The sequence below is a fragment of the Camelus ferus genome, chromosome 5, assembly GCF_009834535.1.
Source record: "Camelus ferus isolate YT-003-E chromosome 5, BCGSAC_Cfer_1.0, whole genome shotgun sequence".
NCBI lineage: Eukaryota > Metazoa > Chordata > Mammalia > Artiodactyla > Camelidae > Camelus > Camelus ferus.
The window spans coordinates 90,476,328-90,495,598 of record NC_045700.1 but is presented as its reverse complement, the minus strand read 5'-3'; positions in this window follow the sequence as shown (position 1 = coordinate 90,495,598).

Genomic DNA, 19,271 nt, shown 5'->3' with positions numbered 1-19,271 from the left:
AGGAAAACAGAGCAGCCTGCAGGAAGCCCCAGAGGAAGGGCGGAGGCCGCCTTGCAACAAACCCCACGTGTCTTTCTTCCGTGCAGCTGGAAAAACCAAAGCAGAGCACAAGCAAATGAAATATTTACCTAACTGCACGCACATGTATAATTAGGTTGTTTCTGCTTTTTTTATTAAAATAATGTTAAATTAGATATAATTAGGCATTGAGGTTTTAGCACGTTTAGAATCATTTTCTTATAGAATGCCTAGAAGTTAGTGGATCAGAAGGTTAAAACACCAATGTTCACGCCGAAGTACTTCCCCATTGAGGGTCAGGGGTTTTACCGGTTTTTACCGGCAATGTCTGACACAGCCCGGTGGCCTACACCTTCAACGCCCACTGAGTATTTGTTCCTTAAAATACCCATGGTTTAGTGACTACAGCTACCAACCATGGGAGGATAGCTTTGATTTTGCTCTTGAAACATGTATCAAGCTCTATTGCCAGCATGCAGTTCATCCTGTCCCACACGTTACGTCACTGATTTTGGAGCAAAGAGCTCTGTCTTCTGGCAGCGGCACTGTCCTTGAGGCTCCTCTCCTTCCAATCCAACCTGCGAATGCTTAACCTGGAGATCTGCATATAAAGACAGTGACTGTTGTAACTGTGTGCTGTTAATATTCTCAGGAAGCAGACTGACTGGAAGAGGAAGTCTTGTCAGGGAGGGAAAAGCAGTAGTGGGAGAAGCCCGCGGTGTATCTTCAAGAGTGGAAAGTCTGGCCAGGGGAACAACAACAGAAGCTCATGCACGTTTATTTTGGAAGTGAACAGAGTGGATGGAAGACCTTCGAGTCACCTGCCCTAGGTTGATTCCAGTTTCTCTCTTCTGCAGGTCAAGGGGCTGGTGATGGCCGAGGGGGGCCAAGAGGGTGCGCAGGGCAGGGGCCTCTGCGTGGACCTTGATGTCTCAGTACAAGTGACTGTCCTCATCAAACAATGGACAAGTTCAGAAGCCATGTTAAATATCAATTTTAAAATCCACAGTGGTTTCTGCTTTGAGATGCTCTTGATTTAGTGATCTGATATGAAAATGCAAATTCTTGCAGAAAACAGTTTTTGTCTGAAAAAAGTATTAAGACTGTAGGTTTTTAATGGTTGTTAAGAGAACTGCTACCTCCCCATCCCGGATTTCACACTCATTGCTCCCTCAGTAGATGAAGAAAATGCTCAAGGAACAGTTTTTGACTTCACGCTGGTCCAGTGAGAAACCACTGTTCACAACTGATAAAAGATAGGTTCTCAAGGAATCTATTGTGAGACCCAATATCCTCCGCTCCAAGCTGGTCCCTGTTGGAACCCTCAGTCCAGGGGATGTGGGCTTTGTTCCTGGGTCTGGCCAGGCTGCCCACACACTGACAGTCAACTATTTGGAAATCCTTAGGGACCCAGCCAGGAGACTCGTGTGACCAGCAGGGGGGTTCTCAGAGGCTGAGATCCTCGAAGAGAAGGCAACAAGTTCTCTCTGCTGAGCCCAGACCTGAGCCCCCAGATTCCACCAGGGCCTCCAGACCACTGGGGAGGCCTCATCTACCCAACCTAGACTCCGCCTCCTGGAAGTTCTGTTACTCCTGGTCTCACCTGCCCTCTGTGACAGCAAAGTCCTGGAAGAAAAGCCAGGAACAGTAGGTGGGGAGACAAGAGCACAAAGGCGGGGATTACAGTCCCCTAGAGCAGGGCAGCACCGGGGGGGGGGGGGGGGGGGGAGGTCTTTGTTCCTTGAACCTGGACAGCCCAGGGAGATTCTGCTCTCCAGAAGGAAGGACGCATCATGCATGCATTCATTCAAGCATCTACTCTGTGCCATATACTCTGCTAAGTGCTTGTGTAAGGGGGAATATAAATCTAATTTAAAATTTAATTTTAGATTTCCCTTGGTGCCAAAAGGGAAAGAGAATTTCCCTCTTCATTAGAAATTGGAATGCTTCCTCTGTCTTTGAGATGTGTGTAAATCTTCTTTAAAGCTAAATGAACCTCTTGCTAGTTTTGCAGTCGCAAGAATGCCCTTCTTGGGGGTCTTGAAACATCTCCGAAATGTGAATATCAAGAAGGGCGGCCCCCTTCTCTCGGTCTCTGTGGGAGTTTTACCCTAGGTGCTTGGCTCCAGATGTAACTTCCTGCTTGTTGAAAAGATTTAAGCTATTTCAGCTTTTCTTCGGATAAAGACAGTTAACATGTACGTAATGGATTGTATCTGCCTGGCTACATGAAAGGGTGAGATTTCTTTCTGTCTTTGCAGTCTCTTTGATGGATTGCCTGTAATGTGCATGGCAGCCTGGTTCGATGTTTATTCAATAGTAAAACTGTTTTTAGAACCAGCAATGAAGGACCATTTCTCATCTCTTCTCAAATAGAGCACCTACTAAGGGCAGGGAGTAGAGGTAATAGGATCTAGCGAGCCTCTAGGAGCCTGTCATCAGAGGGGGTTGGACAAGGGATCAGATAAGAGCTACGTAGCAATTAGTAAGTACCGTAAGAGAGGCCCCATGGTGAGGTACAGAAGGAGAGATGTGCTTGATAGAGGTTAAGTTTGGGGCAGAAGTTTTCAGGGAGGACTTGGCCTTGAAGGAAGGTGAGAAGTGGACAGGGAAGACTAGCAGCAGGAAGGAGAACCAGATGACAAGACAACAGTCACTTGGGCTGAAATGTCGTGAGAGATAAAGCTGGAGAGAGAGGGGTTTGCCACACCGCACTGGGGGTAGGGCAGAACATAAGGGGAGTCAGGCTCACACCTTTGCCCCCAATCCCCAAAGAAATGACCCTGCCCTGTCCTGCAAAGGCACCTCCGGACCTCAGACATGCCACACGCCCACTGCCCAAAAGTAAGTCCCCCCTACCTAGGCCTCGACTTGCGGACCTGAACACCAGGCCCCAGGGGACAGTTGGAAAGAAGAGTCATTGTTTTGGAAGCATATGACTTACACAGGAATTTAGCTACAAAGGGAGAGCATTCTTGGTGAAAGTTAGTCTGGTTTGTTTTGTAGTACCTGACTCTCCTGTTTGCATTGGAGGGCCATACATCTTCGAAGAGCCATAAAAAGAAAGCTTCAGTGCCAGATAATAAACTTTCAGTGTTCCATTTAGTGACAAAGACAAGGAAGTTTTTCCACACAGGGTTAAAGTATAAGTGGGGCATTATATGCCCATAGAAATTATGGCTGAGGCCAGGTTAATTTTTTCTAGGGTTACATATGGATGAGAAAAAGGGCGTTAGCATTTTTATGAGGTCACAGAATGTCAGCGCTGACTAATGTCTCTGGTAAACTATCTCATGGATGGAGTTTAATCTCCCAGATGCCTCTCAGAGGAAAGCCCTAATAGGGGGACAGCCACCCACAGCCTGCCATTCTTGCATTAGAGCTCCTGCTGAAAAACTTACTTTCCAATGTGGAGGCCCATGGACTCACCCCTCATGGCAGAAAATGACTAGTAATCACCCACCTGTCCCTTTGGGGCGCTTGACCAAACTATGAGAAGTGCACATGCCTGTGACCATACTCACTGTCTTCATGGGATTAAAGTCACATTTCAGGTCCCACACCCAGAGGCCCTGCGACAGTGCTGCATTAGTTATAAACTGGTGTTTAACAGCACTCTTTGGGGCCTACAATAAGGCTTTCCCCAACTCCCCAGTAATGTAGAAGACAGAGGGAAAAAAGATTGTCCTCCAAGAGGTGTCTAAAAGAGCCTGGAAAGAATACCCAATCAGGACTCTGTCTGATCCATCCCTGACCACCACCATCCCCAACAGAAAGAATGGCTAACATTAGTGTGCAGGTTTCTGTGCAGACATATGTTTTCTGTTCTCTTGGGTATAGGCCTAGGAGTGGGATTACTGGGTCAAATGATAACTCTGTGTTGAACTTTCGGAGGATTTACCATATTGTTTTCCAAAGTGGCGGCACCATTTTACATAACCACCAGCAGTATGAGGTTCTAGTATCTCCATGTTCTCACTAATACTTGTTACTATCTTTTTGATTATAGCTATTCTGTTGGGTGTGGAGTGGTATCTCATTGTGGTTTTCATTTGCATTTCCCCAATAAAAGATGCTGAGCATCTTTTCATGTGCTTATTGGCCACCTGTATATCGTCTCTGAGGAAAAGTCTATTCAGATACTTTGCACATTTTTTAATTGGTAAGAGGTATTTTTCCTGACACAAAAATACGTGGTGTCTTTTCCAACCTCACTTCTCCAACTTTCCAACACCAACTGGATGTCCTGCAATTCAACCCTATGCTGACACAAACTAACTGAAGTGAGTGTCAGACTCCACAGGTTTAAGAGTTCAGTCCTACAAGACTGGCCCCTTCAGATGCCAGCCACAAGTATCAGTTCCCCAGATTACCTACAATTCTGTCCAACTTGGCTACAAAGTCAGAGGTTCCCACCTGCCCCAGGCTCAATAGTTTGCTAGAATGATTCATAGAAGTCAAAAGAATGTCAAAATGGTCCTGAGCACAGTGAAGTCGGGATGTGTCACCATTCTGGCATGTGGATGTGTTCACCTACCCAGAAGCTCTCCAAATGCTGTCATTTAGGGGTCCATATGAGGTGTCATTATGTACACATGATTGTGCCATTGGTGATTAACTCAATCCCCAGTCCTTCTCTCCTCCCTGAAGGGTTTAGGCATGGAGCTGAAAGTTCCAAGCTTCTAATCAAGGCTTGGTCTTTCTGGAAACTAGCTCCTATCCGGAGCTGCCTAGGAACACACCAAAAGTCACCTCAGTAGCAACAAAAGACTCTCCTGTTACTCTTATCACTCAGGAAATGTCAAGGGTTTTAGGAGCTCTGTGCCAGGAACTGAGAACAAGGACTAAACATCTTTCTTACTCTATCACATCTGGATTATTTATCCTTTTACTATTGAGTTACGTAATTTGTAAACCTTTTCCACTATTTAGTGCATTGTCTTCTAACTCTCTTGTCAGTGTCTTTTGAAGCACAAAAGCTTTTAATTTTTATGAAGTCCAATTTTCCTATTTTTTCTTGGTTTATGTTTTTGGTATCATATCTAAGGCACCATTGCTAAATTGAAAGTGACAAAGATTTATCCCTATGGGTTTTTTTCCTAAGAATTTTATAGTTTTAGCTCTTACATTTAGGCCCATGATTCATTTGGGGCTAATTTTGTATCTGGTGTGATGTGGGTATACAACTTTAGTTTTTTGGCTTGTGAATACCTAGTTGTCCCAGCATCATTTGTTACTATTCTTTACTCCACTGATTGTCCTGGCACCCTTGTGAAAAATCAATTGACTTCAAATATGAGACTTATCTGTGGGCTCTGAATTCAATCCCATTGATCTATACGTCCATCCTTACGCCACTACCACACTGTCTTAATCACTGTTCTTTCTAGTAAGTTTTGAAATTGGAAAGTCCTCCAAATTTCTTTTTTTCAAGATTGTTTGGGTGTTCTTTCATTTTCATATGAATTTGAGGGTCAGTCTGTCGATTTCTGCAAAGAAGACAGCTGGGATTCTGACAGGGATTGCACTAAGTCTGCAGATCAATTTGGGGAGTACTGGCATTTTAATAATATTAAATCTTTTGATTCATGAACATAGGATATCTTTCCATTTATTTGGAATTTTAAAATTTCTTTCAACAATATTTAAGAATATAGGTTTTATACTTCTGTTGTCAGTTATTCCTAAGCATTTAATTCTTTTTGATGTTACTGTGAATGAAATTGTTTTCTTAATTTCATTTTTATTGTTCATTGCAAGTGTACAGCAATACAGTTGATTTTTGTTTATTGATCTTGTATCTTGCAACTGTGCTGAATTTATCTATTGGTTCTAATATTTTGCCATACTTTTTTTAATATTATATGATAACAAAAGAAGTTGAAAAGCTTCCTTAACCCACCTCATTCCAAAAGTTCCAGAGAACTAATTTCACATAAAAAATGTGGAACACAAAGTATCAATGTCAAATATCATCCAAAGTGTCTGTAAGAAAAAAAAAGAGAGTAAGGAGCAGAATAACATTCATACAGACAATGAACAAAACTATACCAACTATTCCAAATCAAGAAAAAACACATTACAAAATTCACAATTAGCAAAACTCAAAAGTGAGATGACAGCACTCAGGACAACGTTAGAAATAAAAGAAAAATAAACCCAGATATGAAGACTAAATTAGAAGAAACACAGGAGTGAATAAAACGATGCCTCATGAGAAATAGAATGTATAAAGTAGGAAATTTTTTAAATAGAAAAGAAAAGAACACATAAAAGGGATTCAGGAGAAATGATAAATATTGGAAATAGGCAAAGGAGTCATGAAAATGAAATTCATAGCAAGGGAACTGAATAAATACTAAAAACTAAGATTCAAGGAAACTTTCCCGAAATTTAAAAAGGGCGGAGGTGGGGGGGAACCATCTGATACTACAGTGCATTAGTTAGGATCCATTTAGGAGGGAGAAACCACAAAGTAATTTGAATAGGGGAAGTTTCACCTAAAGAATTACTAAACATAACAGCAGAGTAGAGTAATGGGGGAATGGCTAGGAAGGGGTAAAAGGAACTTTAAAGAATACAGAAGTAGAAGATAAAGGGAGAAGCCTCCATAGCTAGGATTGAGACAGAGGAACCAAGAAAAGGTCCCCCATCCCAGGGCTGAGACCAAGACCTTTGTAGAGAACACAAGTGTGATTCACTGGATGGTGAAGTTTGCTAAGACTGTGAAACCACCCAAAGGAATCCCAAGGGAAGCTCCCCAAGGGGAGATACCCTGTGCTGCTGATCACCAGGCACAGCTGGAGCTAAGAGCTGCATGCACCTCATTAACCTGGTGCCTGAGGCACACTAGAATCAGAAAAGAAGCCCCTTCCTCCTCCGCTGCCTCTACAGCGCCCTCTACTGACAAGGTTTAACTTGGGCCAGCTCTCAAAGGAAAAGTAGTTACAGGGTCCACCTCATGACCGCAGAGCCGAGTAGAGGATGGCTTTGGCAGCTGAGACACAACAGATTAAGAACCGGCACTTACATATTAAAAGAGTACACAATATACCAGGAAAAAATCGACCTAGAATGAGCAACACCAAGACATTTTTTTTAGTAAATTTACTAGATATTAAAGGGGAAAAGCCCTTTAAACATTGAGGGGGAAAGGAACAAGTGACTTATGAAGGAACAAAAATTAGATCATCACCAGACTTTTCAATAACATTGCTCTGCATCAGAAGAAAATGGTGTGACCTATCTAAGTGGGTGAAAGTGTGAGCCAAGGAAAACTGACTTTATATCCAGGAAAGCTATCAAGTATAAAAGGTACAAACTGTTATCAATGTACAAGAACTCAGGGAATATTGTTCCTATGAATCCTTCCTGAAGAATTTACTAGAAAACTAGTGTCCGACTGCCAAAATTATGAGACACATCAGCATAAGAAAGCGTAAGAACTAGTGGAAAGCACTGAATACATGGTTACTTGGAGAACCAAAACTATATGAGGTTTAAAAGGGAGAAAAACAGAACAAATAAACAAAACAAAACAAAAACAAACTCATGGACACAGAGAACAAATAGGTGGTTGCCAGAAGGGAGGGGGGTGGAAGGGAAAGAGAGGACGGGGTGAACAGGTACAAACCTCCAGTTAAGTAAGTCACAGGGATGTAATATACAGCATGAGGAATATGGTCAATAATGTTGTAATAACTTTATGGGGACAGACTGTTACTAGACTTACCATGGTGATCATTTTATAATGCATGCAAATGTCAAATCATTATGTAGTACACTTGAACCTAACATAATATTGTATGTCAATTATATTTCAATACAAAATATAAAATAAAATAAAAGAGAATATGGTATATGAGGGCAATCTGCTCTATCGATGTAGATAAAGAATAGCTATAAAAACTGGGGTAAGAACTTTTAAAACTATTTTCACTTATCATTCTAGTGGTAGCAGCATTATTATTCCCTGTTGTGTGTGTAATGTTGCCTGAAACAAATGAGTAATTATGGGATATTTTAACCATCATCCCCTGTGTCCTACAAATCAGGATTCTCAGTGTGGAAGAAAGGAGATACAGCTGTAATTTCTTAAAGATTAAATAAAATATCTGTAGTCTTGAAATTTAATTGGAAATAACAGCATGAACTGATGAGGCATTTTATCTATCATTCTATCTATACCTGTTAGCTCTGGCCTAGAAACAATGACCAACTCAGCAGCAGCAAGCATCCCCCAAGTCCACGTTGTGCTCAGGAAATGCCATTTCCCACTGAAAGTCAGGGCTGTGTGGAGAAATGACTGACTGCACGTCTGAGGAGAAAATGTACAAAAGGAGCCTGGAACAGCTTGACATAAATGACAGCACACAAGCCACCACAGACAGGCTATGTGTAGACGAGGGCAGTGTCAAAAGAACACAGGAGCCAACCCACCAGTGTTCCCACTGGCCAAATACAGGACAGTTTGAGCTCTGAACACAGTAATAATTGCAACAAACTAAAACTCACCAAATTTATTTAAATCCATGAGTTCATAATGATATTGAAAACATGAATTAGTCATCTTCAGAGGATAATAAAGAACGAGCTTATTATTTGGCAAACTGGTAAATACAGGGAAAGAGGAAGGCATTTATCCTGCCGCTCCTGTATGAGATATACCACTGGGTAACCTCATGGTAGATGAAAGAAAGCATCTGAGTATAAAGAATTCCAGCAAATAAATGACAAAGAAATGATGGAATTAAAATATCATCATTTTGTAGCGGCGGCAACTGTGGTTCTTTCCATTACCTCATGTAAAACACTGGAACAGTCTCATCAATGTTGCCATCGTCTGTTTAACACTCAGTATATTTTCTCAAAGCCTATTTACTTATAAATTGTGTGAAATGACAAAAATAAGAAGCAAAAAAATGTGAATCTCAGCACAATGAAAACAATGGATGCCCCCATTATGGGCCCCCAGTGAAGTAATGAATCTAGGGGCTGAGCATCCACGACTAAGAGCACCCAGGAAAGGGAGCCAATGAAAGAACACATCACACTAGAGTCTTGCCAAAAAGACAGACACTGGGTCTGCTCGAGCTTCTAGATCCAGCTGACAGCGGGCAGCAAACACAGAAAGCAGCGCGTGTACTGAACTGTCCTGTGAGTGGGCAGCGAGCAAAATCCAGGCTGGGGGAACACTGCAGCCAAATGGCCTGGATTCTTCAACATATAAAATGAAAGGAAAAGAAAAAGAATGAAGAAAGAACGTGTGGATTAAAAGAGAGGTAAAAGATGTATATTTTTTAAAGTGGGAAAGACTGAACCATAGTCTAGGGATGCACACCTGGATGATGAAACTGTAAAGAAACACAAGGAAGTGATCACTATAAAAGCCAGGTAGTATTACTCCGGCAGTGGCAGAGAGGGGCTGGGTCAGGGACAAGGAACACAGAGGAGCTGCTGGGGTGGTTGCAATGTTCCATCTCTTGGGTTATGAGAGCATTTGGAGTGTTTGCCTTATTATATACTTCATTAAGCTCTATGTTTGTTTCATATATTTTTCTGTATCTATTTTATTTTACAATAAAAATATTTTAAAAACAAGGAATGTTTAAAAATTGATGCATATCTATTCAAATAAAAAAAGTCACATACCAGAATGGTATGAAATCATGCTTTGAGAAATGTTGACCTTTTCCTCAAACCTGAGTATCTCAGGCACTAGAAGCCCCCTTGTGCTGGGAAAGCCTCTCTCTGAAGATTTCCGTGCTCACTTGGAATGGATGGACTTTGTGGTGAAGGAGTACAGCAGGGAACTGATGTCTGCGCTAGACATCGGGCGGGTACAAGGGGCAGCCAATGGGCATGGTGTGGTGGGGTGGGATGCAGGGGTCCTATCTAAATACATCCCAAGGCCCACTCAACACATGTAGCCGAAACCCAGGATCCTGCTTCAACCATAACATCTCCTCTGCAGCCCACTGAGCCCCTGCAGACCTACTTCAGGCCAGTAGGGGTAGCTAGAGGTGCCATGACCGGGTTAACGTCCTGAGGCATGTGATCTGCGGCAGAACAGTGCTGTAGACAAGAACCACTACTGTGGTAGAGACCTCTGAGGGTATCTGTCCAGGAGTCACTCCCCCTTATGTAACAAGTGCACCCCCATCCCAGTACATATATCTGTTCTATATGGTCCTTCCCCCCGGGTCATAGCTGATTTGACCAGAAGAGACACAAGACTCCATGCCAAAGACAGTGAACACCTGTGGCTTACTGTCCAGCATCTATTTCCCCTCTCTTTGACATTATCACCTCAAATTTCTTTTCAGACACTTCCCCTGTCCCACATGGTCAGGATGGGATAAACCCACCTCCTGTCTGAGATTAGATTAAACCAATGAATTATCCCTATTACCTGTTGTTCATGGAAGCGTTAGGAGCCCAGGCATGAGCTAATCAGTGTCTCATTCCCTTGGCCCTGCAGTTGGTTGAGGGATGGGCACTTGACCCAGGCTGGTCCAATCAGAATGGACTTTACAACTTCTGTGGGGAATGATGAGATCCCCCCATTACTTTTCTTCTTCTGTGTGGCGTAGGGTGAGGATGAAAGGTCTGGAATGGCCACAGCCACTGCAGGGATCTTGAGGGAGGGTGCCTGAGAATAAAGCCAGAACTCAGAGGTGTGTAGAGCAGTGGACGTTGCAGAGAAAAGGAACAAGCTCTCTCATGACATTCTGAGCCACTGGGACCAGTTCAGTCATTCCTTTGGATTTTATGACATGAACCAATATTCCTCCTCTCCCCTCTCACCTTCTTTAAAAAACTGAGCTAGTTTGCATTACATTTTCTGCACCTTGTAATTGGATGTTATGGTTAGGAATGTTAAGGCTTCAAGTAACAGAAAACTATAGCAACGATAACATAGACAAATATGAGTATACGTTTTGCAGAAAACATGAAGTCCAAAAGATGGCGATGGAGAGCCACTCACATAGCTCAGCAAAGTCATGCACACACACGCGCGTGCGCGCAAGTGCATGGAATCCAAATAAGGCCTGAATTGTATCAAAGTCAATTTCCTGGCTTAGATGCTGTACTAAAGTTATGTGAGATATTATCATTGGAGGCAAGTGGGTGAAAGGTACCCTCTCTACTATTTTTGTGATTACTTTTGAATCTGCAATTATTTCATAAGTAATGTTTTTTACGAATATATGTATGTATATGCATGACTAGGACATTGTGCTGTACACCAGAAATTGACACACTAATTGACTGTACTTCAATAAAAATAGTACTGTTTTTTTAAAATAAGATAAGTGCATAGACAATTTTGCACATGATTTCAGAGGCTTCACATCTCCCTAAGGCTCATATAGCTTCCTACAGTGAAAGGCTGGAGCAGCATTCACCCATTCTCTCCCCTCCACAACCCATATTCCAGCATTACTACTCAGGTCCTGCCTATTAAGCTGCTTCAATTCCCAGTGAGATGGAGAAACAAGACAGCTCAAAGAGAGAGGTTAGCATATATGAAAGCTTATTCAGCTACTTTTCTGGAAGGTGGGGTGGACATCTGGGTGCACACGTATATCTCGTACTCTGGCACCAACCTCAGATTCAGGCGATGCCACAATGACACAGAAAGTGCCCTCCACTTAAGGGCTCCTGGATGTCTCCCATCAGACAGAATTCATTCACCACTCTGGGACCTACAGTCTTACCCTTTCAAAGTCATCTTCTTGTTTCTAGCCCACCTATAGACTTTCAGACAAATAACTCAATTTGGAGAGGAAATTAACCACATTATCTGTTCTAAGTTCCCCTAAGTTTATTGATCCCAAGGCACAGGGCCCAGGCTGTGTATTTGTCGAAAATAATATCATATGATATTGCTTTTATGTGGAATCTAAAATAATGATACAAATACTATTTACAAACTGAAAACAGATTCCTGGACACAGAAAACAGGCTATGGTTGCCGAAGAGGAAAGGGCAGAGAGGGATAAATTAGGGGTTGGGGATTAACAGATATACATTACTATACATACAATAGATAAACAACAAGGACCTACTGTATAGCACAGGGAACTATATTCAATTTCTTGTAATAACATATAATGGAGAAGAATCTGAAAAGAAAAAATATATATGCATGTATATGTATAACTGAATCTCTTTGCTATATACCTAAAACTAACATCATAAATAAACTACACTTCAATAAAAAATTAAAAATATATCTATATGTATATAGTTAAAAGTTCAATTTCCAGTATCATTCCCTCCACACCCCAATGTCCTGCTGCCCTCTGCTGGTGGTTTCTAGGTAGTACTTAGAAATTCGTGTGAAAAAGTAATAACCCCAGTGAAGAAATGAGTAAGGCACAAAATAAAGAGAGTCACAAAAGAATAAATGCAATGGGATAATCAGAATATGAAAAACATTTACCCTCACTGGTAGTTAAGAAGATGCAAACTACAACAACCAGGAGATAATATTCCCCCCAACAGATTGATGATAATGGAAAAGAATGACGTCTGGTACTGCCCAGGGCTGGGGACGCACGGCTTGTCACAAGGCACACATAGAAGTGATCACCTCAGCAGGGCACCCTGAGATCAACTGAGTCTCAGGAATGGGAAGGGCCCATGCTCTCGCTGCCTGTAACCCACTTGGGCTCTGGCACCCTGGAGCCCTGCTGTGAAGCTCTGGCTTGCACAGCTGGGGCGAGTGTAGTCAGCAAGGTTTCTGGAGTAGTTTGGTCCCGTGCAAAAATGGCCTTAAAAACTCCAACTACTCTGAATCTCAAACATTCCACTTCTAGGAACTTTTCCTAAAGAAGTTATCAAAAAATTGAGTGAAGAAATTATAACCAGAAGAGCTAATCTTCATACTGCCATGTTCTCAGGCAAGGTGCCCCATTCTTCTCCCAGAAGCCAACCAGGAAGCCATTTCAAAATTTAGAATCCAGCCTGCAGTTTCTTTGAAGCTGACTTCCAAGAGACTGTGGCTTGAAACCCTTCCCACTATCTCCCCTTCGCACTCACAGTAATAGGGCCAGTTTTTACCTGTTTTACTCTTTTATTGTCCATCTTCTTACTAGAACAAAAGGTCTATGAAGTCAGAGTGCAATCCAGGAGTTCCAAGGGGTGACTGGCCCAGCGTAGTGAGCTGGGACCCTCAGGGAGCCAATGAGCGCTGAGGAGCTGCAGTGTAGAACTGGCCCAGGGGGATGAAGGACAATGTGTTCCCCTTCCAAACAGGCTAGGGAGGTGACAACCTTTGAAAACGGGAGGCTGACATCTGTGTTATGTACATGCAAACCTCTGCGTGAACAGGGATTTTTTTCTACAGGGTTATTTATAATAAAAGACAATACTGGATGACCAGCTATAGGAGAATGGCTTTACAAGCTGATACATCCATATGGTGGAATTCAAAACAAAGGAGTAGCATTATTCTTACCAACATCTATTCCAGTTAGCTAATGCTGAGTAACAAGCCACTCCCAAGCTTGTAGCTTAAACAAGAGCACCATTTACTTTCCTCACCAATCTCCAATTTGGGAGGGCTGGGCAGGGAGAGCTCGTCTCTGCTCCATTTGGCACCAGACCTTAAGGCTGGGCCCTGGAACCACCTGAAGGCTCACTCACTCCCAGGTGACACCTGTAATGTGAAGACCCTGTGGGCGTCTATCTCCCTCCCTCCTTCTCTCCCCTGCTCCTGCCCCTGCCCCTCCAGGTGATTGCTCCTGCAGGGCAGCTTCAGCAAAGGGATCCCAAGGCATGCATCCCAAGAGAGACAGAGCTGGGTAGAAGCTGTATCACCTTTTTTAACCCAGCCTAGATGTCACTCAGCATCACTTCTGCCATGTCCTATTCAATAGAAGTGTGTCACTGAGATAGGCCCATATCCAAGAGTAGGGGAATCAGGCTCTATCTTTTGTGGGAAGACTGTCCAAAAATTTGTAGACTTATTTTAAAGCACCACAGTATGGGGAGATGTTCACAATATATTAAGAGAAAAAAAGCAAATTACAGAACAGTATGAACAGCCTGGATGAGCTAGTAGCCCCTTTGCTGTCAATCCACACCTGTACTGGGAACTGAACCTGGCCACCCCCAGGCTCCCAGCCTTTCGGAGGTGTGGCCATGCCTGAGCTTCAGGCTTAGTCTCTGAGTCAGATCCAGATATAAATCCCAGCTCCACCATGTAGTAACTCAGAGCTGTTTCCTCAGTAGTCGAAAACGGAGTTATAATAGTACCGGCCTTACAGTTGTGGTGAGGACCCAGGGAGCTACCCCTGAGAAGCAATTACCCAGCAGCTGGTATATAACAAGCACTCAAGTACTTGGCTACACCTGGACAAGCCTCACCTGGCGGAGGCTACACACCCAGAGCCAAGCCCCTGCTGAATGGTTTTTGGCAATAACAGGATGCTGCTCCACTAGAGGAAGCACCAAAACAGCAGAGTGTGACTCCAACATCCAGAGCTCCGGGTAACCACAGCAGCCAGCCTCCACCCACACCTGGACCAGACCGTGCCTCTGCCAGTCCCCTTAGAACAGGCATTCTGGGTGAGGAGAAGGCCTTCCTTGTGCTGGGAACCATGCCAGTCACTGCAGACGTGAGAGGAGAGCACAGCCCCTGCCCTTGAAGGGCTCACACTTTAGTCAGGGGATAGATGAATTAACAGGCAGGAACACAGAAAAAGGTGTGGGTCACCAAATGGTGCAGAGGGAGGGATTATTCCTGGTATTGGGAAGTCAGAAAAGTGTTTCATGGATGAGTGTTTGCTAAGTGGACAAGGAGGAGAGGAGGAAGGAAACTCAGGCAAACAGCACAAAGGCAAAGAGATCAATCAGATGGCTCAGATGAGAGTGGTGCCTTCTGAGCTGCAACAGTTCAGGGAGACTGGAGATTTGGGGTGAGAAGGAGAGGGACCCGTTACAGGGTCTGGGTACACAGCCTGAGGGGTTTCCCAAGCCCTGACAAAGACTTGGGCCTCATGGAGGGGAGGCTGCTGGAGAGTCTGCAGCATGACTAATACTAGAAAGAGGACGCAGGAGGCAGTGGGAGGTTGCAAAGACGGCAGGAGAGGCGGCTGCCACAGAGAAGGGAAGTACGGGGGGGGCGGTGGGGGGAGCTGAGTGATGAGGAAGGCACAGGGGGAGGAGAGAGGTGGGGAGGTAGGGGCCCAGAGCTGAGGGGCGGGGGGAGGAATAGCCAGCATGAGGACAGAACACTGGGATGTGGCAGATTTGCGCTTGTAGAGCTATCAGCCTAATTCCTGGCGTCCATATTGCTGAAGGTCTCCACTCTGTCCTGAAATGATCAAGAGAGCGTGTTCTGAAATGAAGTGTGCTATGTTCCTGACCAACAGTGGACTCCAAACACCTACAGCAAAAACATGAGCATCGGTAACAACCACTAACACCTGTGCTCAAGGCGAGCCAGGCTTTGCCTCCTATAGTCCTCACAACCCCCTTAGGAAGGGTCTTAACTATCCTGCTCCCTTTCCAGAAGAGGAAAGGGGCCTGAGGGGCAGGTCACACTGCCCACTACAGGCTTCTCCCTCACCACCAGGCAACACTGCCTCCCACTGGCCCTGCTTCACCCAAGACCCCAGGTGTTCAAGAAACTTGTCAGATGACTGAAGAGGCTCTCCCTCCCAGAGGTATTGCTCACCGTTCAGATTTACAACTCTTTCTGAATGGTCAACAACACAGGAAGACCACTGCTTTAGTGGGAAGACCTTGGTGTATTTATTGAAATAATGTGGTCACTGGACTTAAATATATATAATACTTTATCATATGAAGGAAACAGTCTTTTCTTAGCTTCCTAAAAGATTTTTTTAGAATTGTATGTCTAATTTTACAGAATTACTTTCATCTACATTCATAAACAAAATAAAGAGAAAAAAACCTACCTTTGTTAGATTTTGGCAATAGGGCTCAACTAGAAACAGTAGCTTTTAATTTTCACTTCTTGATTTTTAGCCAGTTTTAGTATTTTTTTTAAATTGCAGTTTACAATGTTGTATCAATTTCTGATGTTAGTATTTTATTTGAGTAAATTATGTTCACTCAATTTTCCAAAAAATTCTCTACATCATTGAATTTGAAAGTGATAGTGGGTAACAATTTATAGTTTTAAAATTCTAACTGTTCTCTTTATTCATTTGTTTTCTTTTATTAATTAATTTTCCAGGTATATATCTTTTTCATTAAAAAAAAATGCTCTTCAACTAACAATTTTGATTCTGCCAGTTAATTTATTTCTGCACTTATCTTTATCATTTCCTCCATATACTTTCCTTAATCTTATATTTTTAAAACTCCTTTGGCTACCTTGCTACTGTATAATAGGTATCCAAAGAGTGTATTGAATGAATCAATGTTCAAAGAATTGAACTGGCAAAAAAAATGTGAAAAGGATGGGTTCAAAAAATATTAATAATCAAGATGTGGTGAATCAGATATGGGGTAGGGAGGAGTTAAGGATGAACCCCAAGTTCTGACTCAGGTAACTGTTTAATAGACTAAATTACGTTTTCCCAAAATTCATATGTTGAAACTCTGACCCCAATGTGATGGTATTTGGGGTCAGCCCTTTAAGAAGTAACTAAGATTAAATAAAGTCATAAAGGTGGAGCCCTAATCCATTATGACTGAGGTCCTCATAAGAAGAGTAAGAGACACCAGGGATGCACATGCTTAGAGGAAAGGCCATGTGAGGACACAGTGAGAAGGTGGCACCTGTAAGTCAAGGAGAGAAGCCTCAGGCGACACCAAACTGGCCAACACCTTGATCTTGGATTTCCAGCTTCCGTAACTGAGGGGGAATAAATTTCTGTGGTCTAAGATGCCTCATCTGTGGTATTTTGTTATGGCAGCCCTATAAAATAATACACTTGGTGAATAGTGGGCACCATTTGCTGACTCTATGAGTAGACCTGAGAGATGGCAAGTAGAAACGCCCAGCTGGCTGCTGACCGACTATACACGTTGGCAGAATGAGCCAGAGACAGAGATCTGGGTGCTATAAATGGAAATAGAACACCATGGGGTGAATGTGAATGAAACGAAACTCCAGCAAACATCTCCATGAGACTCTAAAGGAAGAGACGCGCCTGAAGCAAGTTTAGAATAGGCAGAGAAACACAAGGAAAATCTAGAGATGAGACCATGAAAACTAAGAGAGAACATTTAAAGAAGTGGGCTCAGCAGTGCCAATTGTAACATAAAGATCAAGCCAGACAAAGCCTGAAGAGGTTAGCAAGTTAATGATCTATGGTCTCCTTGAAAAGAAAACCACTGGTGGATGGCTGGCAGTAGGAGCCACGTGGCAAAAGATTCAGGTGTGGATGAGGGAGGAAGTAGAGACAGAAAGGGGAGACAACTCTCAAGAAGTTTGTTTGTTAAAGAAAAAAACCAAAAGTGGTGCCCGGAAAGGATCATCAGCTTCCAGGGAGGGGCTTCTTGCTGTGTAAAATTCTTCATCATGCACAGACGTTAGAGGAGAGGCCAAAGACACAAGTGAGAACTCCTGGGAGAAGAGGGGAGGCAGCTCAACCTCACACAGGGGAATGAATCACACTCCACTAGAAGGAGCATTGCCTTTTCCACTGTGATAAGAGCAAAAGTGTAAAGGGTGGATGAGGATTCTGTGGGTGGAAGATGAGAAACTGTGGGTTTCCCACCTAGAGTTCTCTGTGTTCATGTTGCAGTAGGAATACTGTCAGAGAGTAATGGTTTTAAAGGAACAATGAAACTTAACAGCTGTAGGCAATGAGTGTGAGATGACTAGGGGCATATGATGGGGTAGCCCAGCAGCTCTGAGGACCCAGTTTAGAGACAAATGTAGTGGGTGGCACCACCCACAGCTGTGTGATTTCTCCTGCGGCGGTATGAGGTGTTGTATGACTTGTATGAGGCCCAAACCTCTTTAGATTTTCCTTGTGTTTCTCTACGTATTCTAAAATTTCGTCAGGGGCAAATCCAGCTGTTTAGAACCCAGCTGAAGGAATTTGCTAGGGTTCCACTGTGACCTTTTTATATTACTTCTATGTATTCTCCATGGATTCACCCTCAAGGTTCCACCCCATTTCCTATGACTCAGAAGTTTAGAAAGGTAAGTAACTAGATAAATCCATAGTAGGGGTTTGCTAGGAAAAAGCAATGTAAGGGTAGGCATAAATGACCCCAAGAAGATTTGGCCTGCCTCCTATCTTTGCTTTTCCCATCACTTCATTGCAGCTTTCATCCTTAACCAAAGGACAACAGTTTTCATCCCTAATAGACCCAACATTCCCTTTTTATAATGAACTTTTATACCCACTTTTACTGTCCTGAGGTCAAGCTATACATAACCTACCTAACAGACGTAAGTTTAAAAGATCCATTTAGTGCCCTCAGGGTAATGCAAAGGAGATGTAAAATGAAATTTATAATAAAAAATGTATCGCAATCTGTAAATCTCAGGCACAATTACAAGAAAAGACTTAATGAAGTAGTCAGATGCATGACTGGATACAGATCCCCAGGAAGACAGGTACAATCACAGACTGAGCAAGATATGCTATATCTGAAACTTAAACCCATGAGTAGTATGACATTCCATCAGGTCCAGTAAAACTCAACCAATTGCTACATTAAAAAAATTTTTTTGCAGTCTCAAGCTGTTAGTATAACGACTTTAAGTAGAATTGAAATATGGTTTGGTTTCAGGCAACCCAGCATATCAGAAATAGACAAAATGGCAAGTATGTACAGTACCACAAACTGTTTATGATCTTAGCTTCTTTGGTCACCACCTTTTCCTATCACTCTAAAGTTTGGGGGTAGAAAAAAAAACTGGAAAAAGAAAGTAATCTTTGGCAGGAGAGTATAGCTCAAGTGGCAGAGTGCATGTTTAGCATGCATGAGGTTCTAAGTTCAATCCCCACTACCTCCTCTAAAAATAAACCCAATTACCTTCCTCTCCCCACCAAAAAAAAAACAAAAAAACAAAAAAACAAAAAACACCAGCCTGAGGGTAGGAATTCTACTGTCAGTGGTGATCATCCTGAATTTGGAACACAAGAATGGCCTGTACTGGGGGTCTTTGACCACCTCCATAATGTTACCCAAGAAGGAACCATAGTGCCTGGACAGGCAGTAAAGAAGACCAAAGAGGACTTCGGGAAGCAGAGAGCTTAGGGTTAAAGAAGATGGCTAGAGCCAGCCGAAAGGCACTACCACCAAGCTAA